Source organism: Theropithecus gelada, chromosome 6 (assembly GCF_003255815.1).
Source record: "Theropithecus gelada isolate Dixy chromosome 6, Tgel_1.0, whole genome shotgun sequence".
In the NCBI taxonomy this organism is placed as follows: Eukaryota; Metazoa; Chordata; class Mammalia; order Primates; family Cercopithecidae; genus Theropithecus; species Theropithecus gelada.
This window is the reverse complement of record NC_037673.1, coordinates 158,539,953-158,558,323: the sequence shown is the minus strand read 5'-3', so window position 1 is coordinate 158,558,323 and position 18,371 is coordinate 158,539,953. Positions and strand designations below refer to the sequence as shown.

Below are 18,371 nucleotides of genomic sequence, written 5' to 3'. Positions count from 1 at the left end.
CCTGGGAAAACACACACACACACACACACACACACACACACACACACACACACATATGGACTGTCTAGGACCATGATCAGCAATGATTGATTGCCTCAAAGAGTGAGTGGGAGCTATGGCACAATCACAGACGTATCAGTGAGTGCTAACTATGTGGAGGTTATAGTCCATCTCTGGCTGACATTAACAGGTTCAGCAGAAAGGATGTGCCGTGTGCCAAGAACATCACTCAACCCTGTTCAAATTTTTGCTTCCAAATAAAATCCCTTTTTGCCCATAGTCCAGAACATTAAAACATTAAACAGGTACAATTTTGTCAGCTCCTCTTGGAAACATTTGACAACTTCTGGAGACAATTTTGATTGTCAGACCTTGGAGGGGGGAAGGTGTTGATATCTAGTGTGTAGATGCCAGCATTGCTGCTAAATATCCTACAATGCACCATGCAACTCTCCTACAACAAAATAATCAGCAAATTTTCTGGCCTAAAATGCCAGTAGTGCTGAGGTTAAAAACTCTGACCTAAAGCATTGCCCATAGCGAAGTAACTTTTGTTATGCCTACTCTATATTCAGACCATGATACACTAACATAAGGCTTATAAAAAAGATAAATAAGACATTTTCTTCATCTTTATCTAGAAATTAAAGTGGAAAGAGGAGTATGCTCTGCAAATAGGAGATCAAATTCCCAGAAATAATTTTCTGTAAATTATTTTTAATAAAAGCATTTTTGTTTCTTTTCTTTTTACATATGTATTTTTAAGAGGGAGAATCTCACTCTATCATCCAGTCTGGAGTGCAATGATACAATCTTGGCTCACTGCAGCTTTGAATACCTGGGTTCAAGCTGTTTTATTAAAATAAATACCTATGAGGAGATACACCTCTATGTAATACAATTTCTGCTGAGTAACAAATTACTCCAAAGCTTAATGGCTGAAAACAACCAAGATTTATTTTCTCACGCTTTCTGTGGTCAGAAATTTGGAAGTGATTTGCCTGGATTTCTGTGACTCAGAGTCTCTAATGAGGTTTCACATAAGCTGTGGGTGAGAGCTGCAGACATATCAAGACTTAAGTGAGTCCAAAGGATCCACTAAGGTCACGCACGTGATTATTAGGCTTCAGTTTTTTTACTGGCTGCTGAACTGACAGCTTCGGATCTCAGCCATGAAGTACGGGCTTCTCCACAGGGCTGCTCAGGATATAGCAGCTGGCTTCTTCATGGCAACAAAGCGAAGGAGAATGAGGGAGGGACGGAAAGAGAGAAACAGCGAGAGACAAAGAGTAAGCAAGTGCAAGATGGAAACAATGGTCTTTTGTAACCCAATATCAGAAGTTGAGCTTGTTTAGGTGATTGTTACTGTAGTTGTTGCTTGTTGTATATTCCTAAATCAAGCTAAAGCTCATTTCTTAGGTTTTGGCTTCTCTGCATATACAAATGTAGATATAAATTAGAACAGAATAGAAACAATAATTTCAATCTATTCTCAAGGGGAGGAATACACAAGAGAATGAAGACCAGGAGATAGAGATCAATGTGGGAACTGCACACCCTATTATATTGAATAAGATACTGAGATTCAATAGATGAAGTAAATTCATACAGATGTGAAAGGTGGATTGCTATTGGAACCTAGGAATCCCAGGACTGCATAATTAACTCTTTATTCTTACAAATAACTTATGTAAATCATTTGTGTGCTGATTTATGTGTTCATAAATTGTATTACTTTAAATTATTAACAACATTATGATTATTTATTTTTTACCTCCCTGCATTAGTTAGGTTTAGGTTTCTCTGTGTATACAACAAGTAATAACTACAGCAATGATCACCTAAACAAAGTCAACTTTTTTCCCATCTCTGGAAAAAGAGAAGAGAAGTCTAGAGGTAGATAAGCCAAAGCAGGTAAGAAGGCTCCACGCTGTGATTCAGGGCCCCAGGCTCCTATCGTTCTGCTCCATCACTCTCTCTAGTGCTTCTATTTTCAAGTTCACTTCATGATCCAAGACAGTTGTGGGAATTCTAAAATATCATTGCATGACAAGGAAAGATGGAAGATAGAAGAAAAAGGTCCTGTTTTTTTTCCAGTCAATTTTAGCTCCAAATGATCCAACTTTCTCAAAATTGTATATAATGTTTCCCTTTACATCTTATTGGCCATAACTAAGTCACAAGGCCATATCTAACTGTAAAGCAGATGGGAAAACATGGTTATTTATTCTGTGCAGCAACATGTTCAAGTATTTTTAAAGATTCTAACACTAAGATGGAAGAGAGTAGATAGCAAAGTAAGAAAATGGCTGTCTTTGCTTTTCTGTGTTATAAAAGAAATGCTTTCCCACTAAAAACGGTAAACAGTAAAGTAGAAAAATGAGATAAAATGATACCTATACTCCCATTTTCCCCAAGATAAGCATTTTTTTCTTTCTTTTTGTAAAAATTTCTATTTTCAGTTTTTATGGGTTCATAGGAGTTGTACATATTTATGGAGTAAATGAGATATTTTGATACAGTTATGCAATGTGTAACAATCATATCAGGGTAAATGTGGCATTCATCACCTCAAGCATTTATATTTTGTGGTACAAACCATCCATTTATACTCTTTTCATTATTTTGAAATTCACAACTAAATTATTATTATTGACTGTTGTGCTTGCAAATATTAGATCGTATTAATTCTATATAACTACTCTTTGTACCCATCAACCATCCCCACTTTCTCTCCAAACCTCCAACTACCTTTTGCAGCCTCTGGTAACCATCAGCTTCTCTCTCTCTCTCTGTGAGTTCAATTGTTTGAATTTTTAGTTCTCACAAATCAGTAAGAACACGTGAAGTTTGTCTTTTTGTGCCTGGCTTAAGTTAACATAATTGTCAGAAGTTCCATCCATGTTTTTGTAAATAACAGTATCTCATATATTTTATGGATGAATAGTGCACCATTGTGTATATGTGTCACATTTTCTCTATCCATTCATTTGTTGATGGACACTTAGATTGCTTCCAAATCTTGGCTATTGTGAACAGAGCTGCAATGAATATGGGAGTGCAGATATGTCTTCAATAAACTGATTTCTTTTCTTTTGGGTATATACCCAGCAGTGGGATTGCTGGATCGTATGGTAGCTCTTTTTAGTTTTGCGAGGAACCTCAAAACTGTTCTACATAGTAGTTTTACTAACTTACATTTTCATCAACAGTGTACAAGGGTTCTCTTTTCTCCATATCCTCACTAGCATGTATTATTGTCAGTCTTTTGGATAAAAGCCATTTTAACTGTAGTGAGATGACACCATACTGTAATTCTGATTTGCATTTCTCAGATTATTATATCAATGAAGTTAAACACTTTCTCATATACCTCTTTGCCATTTGTATGTCTTATTTTGAGAAATGTCTATGCAGATATTGGAGAAAGGACAGTCTCTTCAATAAATGGTGCTGGGAAAATGATATCCACATGCAGAAGAATGAAACTAGATGCCTATGTCTTGCCATATACAAAATAAACTTGAAATGGATTAAAGACTTAAATCTAAGACCTTAGACTGAAACTACAAAAAGGAAACATTTGGAAAATTTCCCAGGACATTGCTCTGGGAAAAGATTTCTTGAGTAATACCCCACAAGCACAGGCGACCAAAGCAAAAATGGACAGATAGAATCACATCAAATTAAAAAGCTCTGGTCAGCAAAAGAAGCAATCAACAAAGTGAAGAGACAACCCACAGAATGGGAGAAAATATCTGCAAACTATCCGTCTGACAAGGGATTGATAGCCAGAGTATATAAAGAGCTCAAACAACTGTAGAGGAAAAAAATTAGCTTATGAGTTAAAGACAGGTAAAATACCTGAATAGACATTTCTCAAAAGAAAACATACAAGTGGCAAACAGGTATAGGAAAAGGTGCTCGACATCACTGATCATCAGATAAATGAAAATCAAAACCACAATAAGGTATCATCTCACTCCGGTTAAAACAACTTTTGTCCCAAACATGAGCAATAGCAAATGTTGGCAAGGATGTTTAGAAAAGGGAATCCTCATTCACTGTTAGTGGGAATCTAAATTAGTACAACCACTATGGAAAACAGTTTAGAAGCTCCTCAATAAACGATAAATAAAGCTACCATATGAGTCAGCAATCCCACTGCTACGTATACACCCCCAAAAAAGGCAATCAATATATTGAAGAGGTATCTGCGCTCCCATGTTTATTGCAGCACTAATCTGAAGTTAAGAACTTTGTAACTTCCCTATGTATTTTCTTCCCACGCTCTCCTCAATACAAAGCTTGAGGGTTGTTTCTTTTTATATTTTATATGAGGGGATGCTCTGGACTTACAAAAAATGAGAATAAAATAAAAAAGGGTGTAGAGTGAAGACAGGAAAGCTTACACTCATTTTGAGGATTTATATGAGGACAAAGATGGCCAATTATGTCCTAAAATAAAGGAACTTGAAAGTAAATAGGATTGTTTATTGCAGTCAGCAGGGTGTTTTAGGATCTTTGTAACAACATATACATTATGACATGTCCCAGGAATTTCATCTGGATGATTAGAATATTCTACAAAAAGAGAAGACTAAAATAAAGTTTGATGATACACTAATGTTGACTATCCAGTCATGAGATAATGACACCCTAGAGAATGGTGGGTAAAGTGAAATGGAAGGAAAGGATGAAACAAAGTAACTTTGCAAAAGTTGGAAATGATGGGATGTGTGTAAGCTGGTAAGCTGAATAAATAATTAATTATAAGATTTGTTTTCCTCATTTGAGGGTATGAATAAAATCAAATGATAAGTAGTAAAGTAGGGAGGAGAGAGATAAGCTATACATAATATTTAAGGAGATTTGAGGTTCATATAGATGAGAGTCAGGATCCCCACTAGGGATGGGTATGCACTGGAGACATGTTTGTTTGCTTGGGTGGTTTTGTTTTTGGTTTTGTTTTTGCTCTCAGCTTCAACTTTGTTCTTGCTTCAGTACTTGTTTGTGAAAGGACTAGTTCCATGATGAAGACCACTTGAAAATCACTGCAGCAATGTTGGTAGTAAGACAACTGGTGTCAGTTGGTGGTAGGATCCAGGGTGAGAAACTGAGTTAGCAGGTATATTATTTCATCCATGCAGAATACTGGCTTCGTTGTTTGTAATGTTCTTCAGATTCCTAACATTTCCCAAGAGTTATGTGAATAAATTTTTCTTCTCTTGCCAAATGCCAAATGATCAGTGTCTTATGTGGAATTAAAAATAATGGAGTAAATTACACTCAAATTGTTTTACCCATCTCTTAACTCAGAAGTCATTCTAGGTGTTGTGGTCCCCCCCCCCCCCCGCCCCGCCGACAATGGATAAGCAAATGCTAAAATTTTGTTTTTGTTTCTTGAAACAGAATCTCATCATGTTGCCCAGGCTGGAGTGCAGGGGCCCAATCTTGGCTCACTTCGACCTGTACTTCTGGTGTTCAAGCCATTCTCGTGCCTCAACCCCATGAGCTGGGATTACAGGCATGTACCACCACCCCCAGCTGATATTTGTATTTTTAGTAGAGACTAGGTTTCGCCATGTTGCCCATGTTAATCTTGAACTCCTGACCTCAGGTGATCTGCCTGCCTCAGTCTCCCAAAATGTTGGGATTACAGGCATAAGCCATCATGCCCAACCACAAATGCTGGCGTTTTGCCTGTTCTTGTTAAAACTCCAGAACTCAAATTCATCCTGCAATCAGAATTTGAAAGTTTTCCAAAAGGTGACTAAACAGCTGCCGTAGATCTGGTCTTCTTCAGTGCTACAGGGGTCAATGGATCAAGTATGATTGTTTCACTATTAGAGATGTAACTCTTTTAAAGTTGTATATTCTAGAAGTCTGAAAAAACTTAATTTGAGTCCCAATTCTCAAATAGAAAATTATATTGCTGTCTAACACATGGAGATTTGGGAAGAATTAAAGAAAGACATGTATAAAACTTCTACCTTGGATCACCAAACTAAGATAGTGTATAGGGTCAACTAGTAATTCCTAGTAACTATTAAGGGCCAAGTTAGGTATCTTATGCTCACGATATGTGAATCATAGAACATCCTGAAAAACAGGCTATGCAACCTTCACTCTACAAATCAGAAACTAATGCCTAGTGTGGCAAAGTAAAATTCCATTACTAACATAGTTAATGGTGGTGGGGAGGGGAAAACTGAGATGCAAATTCAGATTTGTAGAAATTCAAAGTCAGTACTCATTGCAATATGAAACTTATAGTCAACCTGGAATCTAAACTTTCCTATTATTATCATTAACCTCTAATTTAGCTAAAACAATAAATGTGATTATATAATACTTTATTATTATCATGTCTATTTTTTGGCAAACTGACATATATGGCAGAGTTAATAAGTATTTATTAAGCACCTAGCAGATATATTAGGTTCTGCACTAGTTTAGAAACATAGTAATATGACAAAATTTCCACACATTTCTAAGATTTCCCAAATTTAAAAGTATGCTGAATTCAAATATTGGCGGCATTGTAGCAAAAAATGGGTATTCTAATTTAAGATTTCTGGGTTATAAATTGGCAAATTAACTTTGGACAGTAATTAGGTGTTATCTACTATAATGAAAAACATTGAATATCTGATTCCTCTTTAGCTTCATAACCCAGATATCTTTTACATCTGGAAGAAGATATACATATAGATATTCATTGCAAGATTATTTACAATAGAAAAAAATATGATAAAATTCTAAAGTTCAGTGGAAAGGCAAAGGTTAATTATGTTTTATTAATGCTCTGGAATAATTTGAGCAGTTACAAAGATGAAGAAGATTTATACAGAAAAAAATGCTAAGATATTGTTGAGATAAGAAAGTCTCAGAAAAAGTTTTGTATCAACATTTGTTTGAAAAACAGAGTATTATATTTTTAACTTTCCTGTTTGCAAAATAGGAAACATCTGGATAGAGAGGTTAAATAAATTTCCAAGGGTCACACAGATACTTGAACTCAAACTTAGATCTATCTGATGGCTATAGACCATGCTTCACTGAAAAGAATCAGAGTTACTAGAAATGCAAAGAATATCAGAGATTGTTTAGTTCAGTGGCTTGTTCCCTGTACATCTAAGGGCCTGAGAAGGAGTTTCTTTGGTGTTTGCCCTTTCCCCCCGCCCACCTCTTTCTACTCTAACCAGAGAAGTTGCAAATGTTTATTGCTTTTTATTTCAGAGTTTGATGAAATAAAAAGTTTCAAGTGTTCTATTGCTATCTGAAATCTAGTACTTCAGATTAAAAATAAGGACCTTGAAGCCCAGAGAGTGAAACAAGGTTTCCCAGTTACAAAAAGAAGAGCTAGAAATCAGAACTTTGTCCTCCAAAGCCAGGGTGACTTCTAGTGTACCCTTCTGACGCTATTCATTCTTAGGTCTTAGCCTACGTGCCTCTGTGAACAGTAAGAAGAACGTTACTACTAGAAAAACAGTGATGTACAGGGAATTATCTTAGGGAGGCATCGGGGACCAAACAAGGGAAACTTGGGCCTAAAAAGGGAAAACTGAAATGCAAGATGGATAAGAAAGGGTGAGGAGACTTTCTTCAAAACATTTTTGCTTTCAACATCCATTTTCAGTGGTTCTGCTATTCTCCTGGAGCAGGAATAAATTTTCAAAGGGGACTAATTGCACTCTCTTGGGGGAAAAAAGTAAGTGCTTCACAGTTTAATTGAATGTGGATAGATTAGTTTCCGCCGATGGTTTATTTGTCTTCTTTTAGTAATGGAGACTCACTGAAAATGAGCAGCCAATGAGCAGAGGAAACCGACTCTTAGATCCTAAGCTGATGGGTGCTTGGAGTGTAAACACTGGTCTCATGTCCTCTGTTGCAATTTCAGGACATATCTTTTTTCTTTCATTCATGCCTCATTATTAGTTCCTGTGGCCTTTGCTGACCACCCATATGTTTCAAATTCAGAAATACTTTATTGCAGTGTTGTATGAAAATACTGGACTAGAAAACAGGACACCTGCTTTAAATATGGGAGAAAATTGCTATTAAAGCCACAGCATCTCCACTTTGTCATTTATAATGAGTTCACAAAAAAGTTGTTTAAATAATATTTATTTATTAATGTTTAGGAGCTATCACTGCTTTCTCTCTTGAGACACTTCTTTCCAGGTGAAAGGAGGTCAGGTAATGTACCTATTGGCTTCTCTCTGCCTCTTGACATACTGACCTTCCAGAACAGCAGAGTGATCTTATCTGATACCAGAATAATACACTGGTCAGTCTCAGTGTAGCTCCTTCTTTTTTCATTGTAAGTCACGAATTCTCATTTTATCCTCTGGCAGCATATTTTTCTGCATCAAGCCTGACCCAGCTGGTATTGACTAAGACAGGGAGAGAGAGTCAGTCTAATTCTCGTGTTAGTTACTTGACCTATTTGTTTCTCATGCTATCCTACAGCCAGTAATGCAGATAATAATTTGACCTTCATCTGCCACTCCTTTTTTTCTCTTTTATTTCCCTCTCTTTGTTTCTCAAACACTTATGAGGAAGATGTGAAGATGTGGCTCCTCCAAGACCTTTGCATCACCAATATGTCAGTCATTCTTCTAGATTTGGGGATGCTATGGTGCCATTGACAGATAATAGCTTTTCAAATAGAGCTTTCCATCTGTGGAGGAAACAAACAACAAAAGCAATAAACAAATCTATAAGATGATTATTTTAAGATAATGTTAGGGACAGAATCTTTGACTGGACTTACTTCAGACTGAATAGTAATAGGCAGTTGAGCTGGTGTCTGAAAAGGGAGAAATAGTCAGGCCTGTGAAAATTTGGGGAAAGAACATTTCAGGCAGTGAAAAGAGCAAGTGAAAAATAATTTGACAGGTTCAAGGACCAAAATGAGCAAGGCTAATATGACTGTGACAAAAGTGATGTGTGGGAGAAAATGTAGGGAAATTGAAACCAAGCGGTAGACAAAACCTTCCTACTCAAATGAAAGAAATGAAAGATAAATTCTTTGAGAAAATATTATAGGCATGTTCTTGTCTTTTAGGTGATCAAAGAAAGGGAGGGATGTAGAGAGATAGGAAGATAGACTGATAGACAGGCATTCAGATCTTTCCTTAAAGTACTTTGGGAATATTATGAAGAACAATGAGTTTTATTACTGAAAGAGTGATATCTATTCTTTTTGCTTTTGTTTTACTTATGTTTTATGCTCAACATCAATTTTTCTTTCCACATTTTAATATTTTCATATGATCAAGCACAAATATAAGCAGCATGTCTCTATCAGTTTGTCACCTCTCTGTGTAATACACACACACACATATTCAGAGAGAGAGAGAGAGAGAGAGAGAGAGAGAGACTGAAAGAGAGAGAACCTGAGGATCTCTGGGGATTTGAAAGAGATAGACAACTGATAGCTGGAAATCACAACAATATCTGGGTTGTTTTAGGTACATCTCTATCATCAATCAGGGATTTGAACAAGCCTTCCTGACCTTAATATTTTTATGAAGTAAAAATCAGAGAAATCCCTGTGATATGGTTTGGCTGTGTCCCTACCCAAATCTCATTTTTAATTCCCTGTGTTGTGACAGGGACCTAGTAAGAGATAATTGAATAATTAGGGCAGATCTTTCCCATGCTCTCCTCATGAGAGTGGGTAAGTCTCACAAATCTGATGGTCATTATAAGCGGGAGTTTTCCTGCACAAGCTCTCTTTGCCTGCCACTATCCACGTAAACTGTGACTTGCTCCTTCTTGCCTTCCACCATGATTATGAGGCTTCCCCAGCTATGTGGGACCATAAGACCAATTAAACCTCTTTGTTTTATAAATTGCCCAGTCTTGGGTATGTCTTTATCAGCAGCATGAAAATGGACTAATACAGTAAATTGGTACCAGTAGAGTGGGGTGCTGCTGAAAAGATACTCAAAAATGTGGAAGCGACTTTGGAACTGGGTAACAGGCAGGGGTTGGAACAGTTTGGAGGACTCAGAAAGACAAGATGGTATGGGAAAGTTTGGAACCTCCTAGATACTTATTGAATGGCTTTGCCCAAAATGCTGATAGTGATTTGGAAATAAAGTCCAGGCTGAGGTGGTCACAGATGGAAATGAGGACGTTGTTGGGAACTGGAGCAAAGGTGACTCTTGTAATATTTTAGCAGAGACTGGTGACATTTTCCCCCTGTCCTAGAGATTTCTGGAACTTTGAACTTGAGTGAGATGATTTAGGATATCTAGTGGAAGAACTTTCTAAGCAGCAAAGCATTGAAGAGGTGACTTAGGTGCTGTTAGAGGCATTCAGTTTTGTAAGGGAATCAGAACATAAACGTTCAGAAAATTTGCAGCCTGACAATGTGATAGAAAAGAAAATTCCATTTTCTGAGGAGAAAGTCAAGCTGACTGCAGAAATTTGCATAAGTAATGAGGAGTAGAATGTTAATCTCCAAAACAATGGGGAAAATGTTCCCGGGGCATGTCAGAGGTCTTCACAGCAGGCCTCCCATCACAAGCCTGGAGGCCTAGGAGAAAATGGTTTCCCAACCCAGCCCAGGGTCCCCATGCTGTGTGCATTCTAGGACTTGGTGTCCTGCATCCCAGTCATTCCAGCCATGAGTAAAAGGGGCCAAGGTACAGCTTGGGCTGTTGCTTCAGAGGGTGGAAGCTCTAAACTTTGGCAGCTTCCATGTGTTTGTTGAGCCTGTGAGTGCACAGAAGTCAAGAAATGGGGTTTGGTAATCTACATCTAGATTTTACGTGATAAAGACATACCTGAGACTGGGCAATATGGAAATGCATGGATGCCCAGGTAGAAGTTTGCTACAGGGGCAGGGCCCTGTGGAGAACCTCTGTGAGGGCAGTGTGGGAGGGAAATGTGGGGTGGGAGCCCCAACACAGAGTCCCTACCGGGGCACTGCCTAGTGCAGCTGTGAGAAGAGGGCCACAGTCCTCCAGACACCAGAATGGTAGATCCACTGACACCTTGCACTCTGCTCTTGGAAAAGCCACAGACCTCAATGCCAACCATGAAAGCAGCCAGGAGGGGGGCCATACCCTGCAAAGCCACAGGGAGCTGCCCATGACCATGGGAACCCACCTCTTGCATCACTGTGATGTGGATATGAGATGTGGAGTCAAAGGAGATCATTTTGGATCCTTAAGATTTGACTGTCACACTGGATTTCAGACTTGCACAGGGCCTGTAGCCCCTTTGTTTTCACCAATGTCTCCAGTTTGGAATGGCTGTATTTATCCAATGCCTATACCTCCGTTGTACCTAGGAAGTAACTAACTTGCTTTTGATTTTACAGGCTCATAGGCAGAAGGGACTTGCCTTGTCTCAGATGAGACTTTGGACTTGCGGACTTTAGAGTTAATGCTGAAATGAGTCAAGACTTTGGGGGACTGTTGGGAAGGCATGACTGATTTTTAAATGTGAGGCCATGAGATTTCAGAGGGGCTGGGGCAGAATGACATAGTTTGGCTGTGTCCCTACTCTAATCTCATCTTGAATTCCCACATTTTGTGACAGCGACCTGGTGGGAGGTAATTGAATCATATGGGCAAGTCTTTCTCATGTTGTTCTCATAATAGTGAGTAAGTCTCATGACATCTGATGGTTATTACAAGGGAGGATTTTCCTGCACAAGCTCTTTTTTCCTGCTGCCATCTACGTAAGATGGAACTTGCTCCTCCTTGCCTTTCACCATGATTGTGAGGCCTCCTCAGCCATGTGGAACCATAAGTCCAATTAAACCTGTTTTTTTTTGTTTGTTTGTTTGTTTTTTTTTTTTTGTAAATCACCCAGTCTCAGCTATGTCTTTATCAGCAGCATGAAAATGGACAAATACACCCTACTATTCCTTTATCTTAACTATCCAAAGGACTTAAATACTTTTGATTCTATCTCTGAAACTTTTTTTTTTTCAAATTATTGCCCTCTTTTATCTCCATATTAACTAGATAGAATCTTTCTGATCATCTTCCTATTTTTTTCTATATTATCTGCCTTTTCATCCACTTTATTCCACAATTTTTGGAGATATAATAACAATGCAGCATAGAAAGTGGAGGACAAAGAAAAATGATCAAGAACAATATTAATGTATGCAGCTCATTTAGCCAACAAACAGCACAATGCTCCTGTGAATTTATTCATTCTCAGAACAGTAGGTTGAGAAAGGTGGAGTAAACATACTTAATTCTGCAGTGTTGACATTGAGTGGGAGCCAAAGTCTTGAGCTATTTGAAATAGCAGGCCATATATGGATGGTATGAGAAATGTTTTTTTTTTTTTTGTGGCCCACAGAGTTGCATTTTGTTTTTTAATAAATTAGATTTTGAGTTTTAAATTTGAGGAAATTTCACACAACCATCAGTCAGCCTCTTTTTTTAAAATGAGAAGATCAGGGATATACGGCCTGAATTTTTGCATGATAACAACTATTTGGCACTGAGTGGAAGTTGTCCCCTTTGGAGAAGACACGCAGACTCATGACTTTGTTCATCACTACCCTGCTCGCTCCATGAATTTATATTTTCTTTGTTGCTCTTATAGGACACGGACTTTATGACTTATGACTTAAGAGAATGCTGAATGAGTTCAATAAATTGGTAAGGTAATTACATTAGGTAGCCGTGGCCTTGTATACTTTCCTCTCATTCTATTTGCCCTACAGCCATTCACAAACCCCAGATATGCTCCAGTTTCCTCATCTGCAATATGAAGATTATAATATTGACCTAAGTAGTTTAAAGTATTGAAAGCTCACTGGAAAGCAATTTAGAGTTTAATTACTAAGAAGCTATTGCTGAAGAAGATTTGACTGAAATTATTGGAATAGTGCTAGGATTTCTACAATAAGAACTGGTAATCTGGAGTTAAAGCTGCCTTCGTCAGTATAATGGGCCTCTGTTTTGGAAGATTCCAGGCATCTATATAACCTTCTTTTGATACAATAGTGATTTTTTCATTGGAGAAGAAACCTTTCCTTCATAAGAATTCACTTGGTTTATTTGTGGTGGTGTTGAATTCACCTCTAGCATTAGGAGTATCAGATTTGAACAATTTAAGGCATTGTAACCCTCTCTCATTTCCGTCCCTCATACACACAGTGTGCTTACTTCAGACATGGTCATGTGGGTATACAAACCAGAACTAATGATGCAGATAACATACTCATGGGATTTTCGTTGAGATGGTTAAAAAATCATTTGACTCTGATTCCTGTTTATACTTGAGGTAGTGAGGATGGAACTTTGGACTGCCAGGGGCCACCTCATAGAGAAAGCCTGAAAGAAAGTGCATCTAACACAAGTCAGAGAAAGCCAGCTGAATGATGGATGGGTATAAAGAAAAGAGGGATAAACCCCACAATATTGTTTGAACACGGATTAAACTGTTTCTGAATTTAGTGCTTACCCTGCACATTCCAGTATCAATCCTTCTCTCGCACTCCCCACTTTGCTTGATGAATACGTTTAAATTTGTTTCTGTGAATTGTAAAGTAGTAAAGTATAGATTGCAGATTAATCCTTATCTATGCTGATATCTATCTATCTATCCATCTATCTATCTATCTATCTATCGATCTATCTATCTATCTATCTATCTATGCATTTATCTATCCATCTATCTGCAGCATCCAAATTTAGTCATTTCAACATTATCGTTTATTAAACTGGGTCACTTGAATAACCCACATTTTATCTATTTCTGAATATGTTTTGTTTCCCCAAAATAAGATGTAGGAATTTTCATGTAATTTTAGTATTCATCTGAACTATTGGAGGAGGGAAGAATTCATACGTAATAAATAGTCTAGGTTATTCTAGGAACTTTCAATGCCTTTGATTCAGAGAATACACAAAATGGCACAAATCTTTGAAGACATCTCAGTCTTCACCAACTCAACCTCAGTAAACTTCAACACAAATCAGCCCATTTTCTGAATACTTGAGAAAACTTCTGTATGAGTTCTGTATTAGATAATATGGAATTATTATTAATATGTTAGACTTGGTAACAGAATGTTGAGTAGAAAATGATTTTGATTCTTAGGCAATGCACACTGAAGCATTTAGAGAAGTATCATGATGTCTGCAAATTATTTTCAAGTTTGTTTGTTTTAAAATACATATATATGTACTGATATTAGTACACAAATTTTGTTTTCGAAAATGACTCCTCCACCATGAAAAATGCTTATGTTCAGTTCTTCAGTTCTAGAAGGGCATGGAAGAAACCTGATGATGTACCATTATCTCCTTGTCCACAGTGATTGTTTCAGGATTGGCATGAGACTTGAGGTCACTGAGATATATTTCGACTTTTACTTGCTATACTTTGAGCTTGTGAGTCAAGAGAGGGCAACAATTTTGCCAGTTTACAATGAGGACCTCCATGAAAATGAAGTTAGCAAAGAAGAAAATGGAATGGAGAAATAGAAAGAAACTGATAACTGATGAAATTGTTTGACTCCCAGGAACCAGCCGAGTCTAAAATTTCCCCAGAATCTTTAATTTATACAAGCTAATACTTTCATGTTTCTGCTTCATCTAGTTTGAGTTGATGTCCTTTGCAGTTGGAGGACTTCTTGCCAATACATTACAACATCAGCACTTTTGCTATGGTATTTAGCCTTTGAGTTGACAGTCCATTATGTTGTGTATGAATGACCTGTAGGAATTAGTCTTCTTTCATTCAGCCAAAATACAAATTATTTAAGAACATAGACCATCCATGCCTTATAGCCTTGAAATGTTACCCACTGGCTCTTTATATATTATACAGTAGATATTATATAGATGACATTTGCTAATAAGTATTTATATATTAACAGGGAATAATTGTGGATGGTTGCACTTTGTTGAATTGTATTTGATGAATGAACTAGTGACACAAGAGGAGAAAACTGTCCTCCACCCCCAACACACACAAATACCTGCTATCTGTACCAGTAGTATTCAGAAGTCCAATTTGTTTATCTTTGTGGTAATCACTAATATTCATAATATTCAATAACAGCTAACAAAAGTTAATGAACACTTTCTATACACCAGGTACTGTGCTGGGTACTTTTTGTGTATCATCTCATAACTACCTATGAGATAGTCAAATAACTACCCTTTAATGAAATAACTACCCTAACTAATGTATTATTCTCCTCCTTTTGCAGATAAGAAAATGTGAGGCTGATTGTAATTAAAGGATTTTCTCAGTAATTTTGAGTAGTGATATTGGGACTCAAACCCAGGTCAAACCCTATATTCCAAAGACTGTGTTTTGAAACAAGTCCATGAATAAGTTTACAATAAACATAAATTCAACCACCAAAGATTTCATACTTTATCAAATAAGATATGCATTTAAGTCAGCCCATTCCAATTGTTCTTCCAAGTTTGGCAAAAATATATCTAATATTTTATGCCTAATCTGGTAACAGAGAAATACTAAAATTTAGCTTTTATTTATGTAGATTTGGTTCTTTAAAAGTCTGAAAATTAAATCTCTCTGGTTTTGGATTCTGTTTTTGTAAGAATTAGAAAGAGAGTGTTTTATAAAACAGTGTCTTGGTTAAATTATTCGGAGTAACTGATCTTAATTTCTTCGGATATTTCCTCATTAGCTCTAAGTCTCTTATAGTTTATGAAATTATCTAACATAAGAGTTCTTTATTTTGTAAATAAATTAGAAATATCCATGAGGGTGATAGAATGCTCATCTAGAAAGGACAAAATAAAACTGCATTGATTTTTTTATAAAGGAAAAAGAAGTATCAACAGTCCCAGAAAAACTGATGTATTTATTGATCTAAGAGATGACTCATGTTCACCAAATGCATTGAATGCTATTTCTTATGTGATATTTAAATTATGGTTCTATGACTGACTTTTTAAACGTAAAACAAATGTTTTGTTTCATTTATTAACCACTAAGTATACATTCTTGTTATGGGAATTCTAGTTCATTTTCAACTATTAGGCAGTGTGTATCAGCTTTTTGACCTTAAGGAATGAATATATCTAATGATTACACTGAAATTAAAAATATTTTGAAATATCTGGAAGGAAAAAAAAATTAAAAGTAAAAATAAATAAAATTTTAAATCCAGCGAAGTTTATTCTGAAATATTTTAAGAGTTAAATCTTATTTTCCATTTTTTAAAGAACAGTTGGTTCCTGAAACAGAGAAATAAAAAGATGCCATAAAACCCCTATGAATATTAAAAGGTCAAAATTGATTGTGTGAAGTTATTTTTAACCATAGTTTGAAATATCTTTAGCAATCAAGAAGACAGGAGATTTATGCTTCTACTTTTATCTCAGATGATACAAAACCAAAAACTGGCATTAAGTTTTTGTTATTAATTACAATGTAATGTGTATTTATAAAGTTCTTCTCTAAGAATTATCCATAATGAAAAGAATTTCCAGAGGCCCAAAAAAAAGGAGAAAGTGAAAAATTACAGAAGAAATGGTTCTGTACTCTGTTTAGCTTGTTACCATAAATTGACTTTCCCGTTTTAATACCAAAGCAGAGAATTTCTTAACAAAGTTTAGGGAGATTATGGATTCTTTATCTATGTAATTAAACCAATTTCATAGTCTAAAGTTTGAATGACAAAGCTAGACTCTAGCACAATGCAAAGCGGCCAACATTTATGTAAAGATAACGGCCATAGAAAAATCTGATTAAAGGAGGTTTTTAAACGTTGATTTTAAAACTTTATGGGGTATGAAGCAAATGCCAAAAGAAAATGAGTCCTGTGAGTGTAAGCCTTGGATGAAAGGATTATGACTTACATGTCATCTGTATTTCTAATTGAGTAGGTGTTTACGAACATGATAGAACAATATTATTTCTCTATAGGAATATGGATTACAAAGAGAGCCATGCTCTTTCAAAAGGCCTTGTGAACATCTTCACAAGATTACTAGACCCCAGATTCATTATCTCCGTTGTAAATATAAGAAAACCTAATTCAAAGCAGGACCAAAAAAAGAGAAGGAGGCTGTCAGAGATCTATGCTGAGAATATGTATTAGTGCAGGTGTAGAAATTGTCCAGAGATAAAAAAGAAAAATCAGTGATTCCGATCAGTGGATCATATGAATCCTGCAGGATTTAAATTACGAAATTTTTAGGTGTACATTTCTTTTATTTAAGATCGATATTTGAAACCTAATGTTTTTGAAACAAAGAGAGATAAAGTAATAGATGCAAAGCACTTGCTTTATAGAATTATTTAATAGTTAATTTTCCTAATATCACAATATAGACTGCAATTAACACATAAACGTGTATACAAATTTCAAAACCAAGTCTACTTTACTAGCTAATCAAAACTGCTAGTATGGAGCAATTTGTGTGCAAAATGCACTGTTTTAAGTATGCAACATACATTAAGTATTATAATCATTATCCTCAAGTGGTCGCTATTATTTCCCCAGTTTATACGTTTAGACACTGGGTGATTAACTGTACCACACATTCAGTTCATAAGTGGCAGGAAGGAGCTTTGAACTCAGACATGTTCCAGAGCCTGTGTTCTTTTATGTATTTTATTTTATTTTTATTTTTTGGAAACAGAGTCTCACTTTGTCACCCAGGATGGAGTGCCGTGGTGCGATCTTGGCTAACTGCAAGCTCTGCTTCCCAGGTTCACGCCATTTTCCTGCCTCAACCTCCCGAGTAGCTGGGACTACAGGTGCCCGCCACCATGCCCAGCTAATTGTGTGTGGGTTTTTTTTTTTTTTTTTTTTTTGGTATTTTTTAGTAGAAACGGGGTTTCACCGTGTTAGCCAGGACGGTCTCGATCTCCTGACCTCGTGATCCACCCACTTCGGCCTCCCAAAGTGCTGGGATTACAGGCATGAGCCACCGTGCCCGGCCCAGAGCCTGTGTTCTTAACCACGATACTGCACTGCTTTGCTCATAAATGGGAAACACTGTTTTAAAAATAATATCTCACAGGGTTGATTCTGCCTATCTGGTGTTTGCCAGGAGCAAAAATGTCATAGTGACACTTGTAGAATTTATATACATTTAGCATCTTTTTAAGATGACTATGAAAGGATCAGCCATTAGAATATTCACTCTAAAACCAAAACCGAGGTGAGAAATTACAGAAAGAATGTAGGTATATAATAAAAATTTTCTGAATATATATATATATACACACACACATATATTCTGTACATATATATGTTTTTAGGGGCACATTTCCTCTGTTTAAAATAGATATCTGAAATCCTCATTTATTTGAAGCAAAAATAAAGAAATAGATGAAAAGCACTTGTTTTACAGAATTATTTAATAGTTTTACAGAATTATTTAATA

General features: G+C 36.4%; 1 long non-coding RNA gene across 1 annotated transcript in view; it reads left to right on the top strand.

Moving 5' to 3' along the window:
* Window positions 1-18,371, top strand: part of LOC112626962 — a 91,005-nt gene that overhangs the window by 800 nt on the left and 71,834 nt on the right. The gene's annotated exons all lie outside the window — the stretch shown is intronic.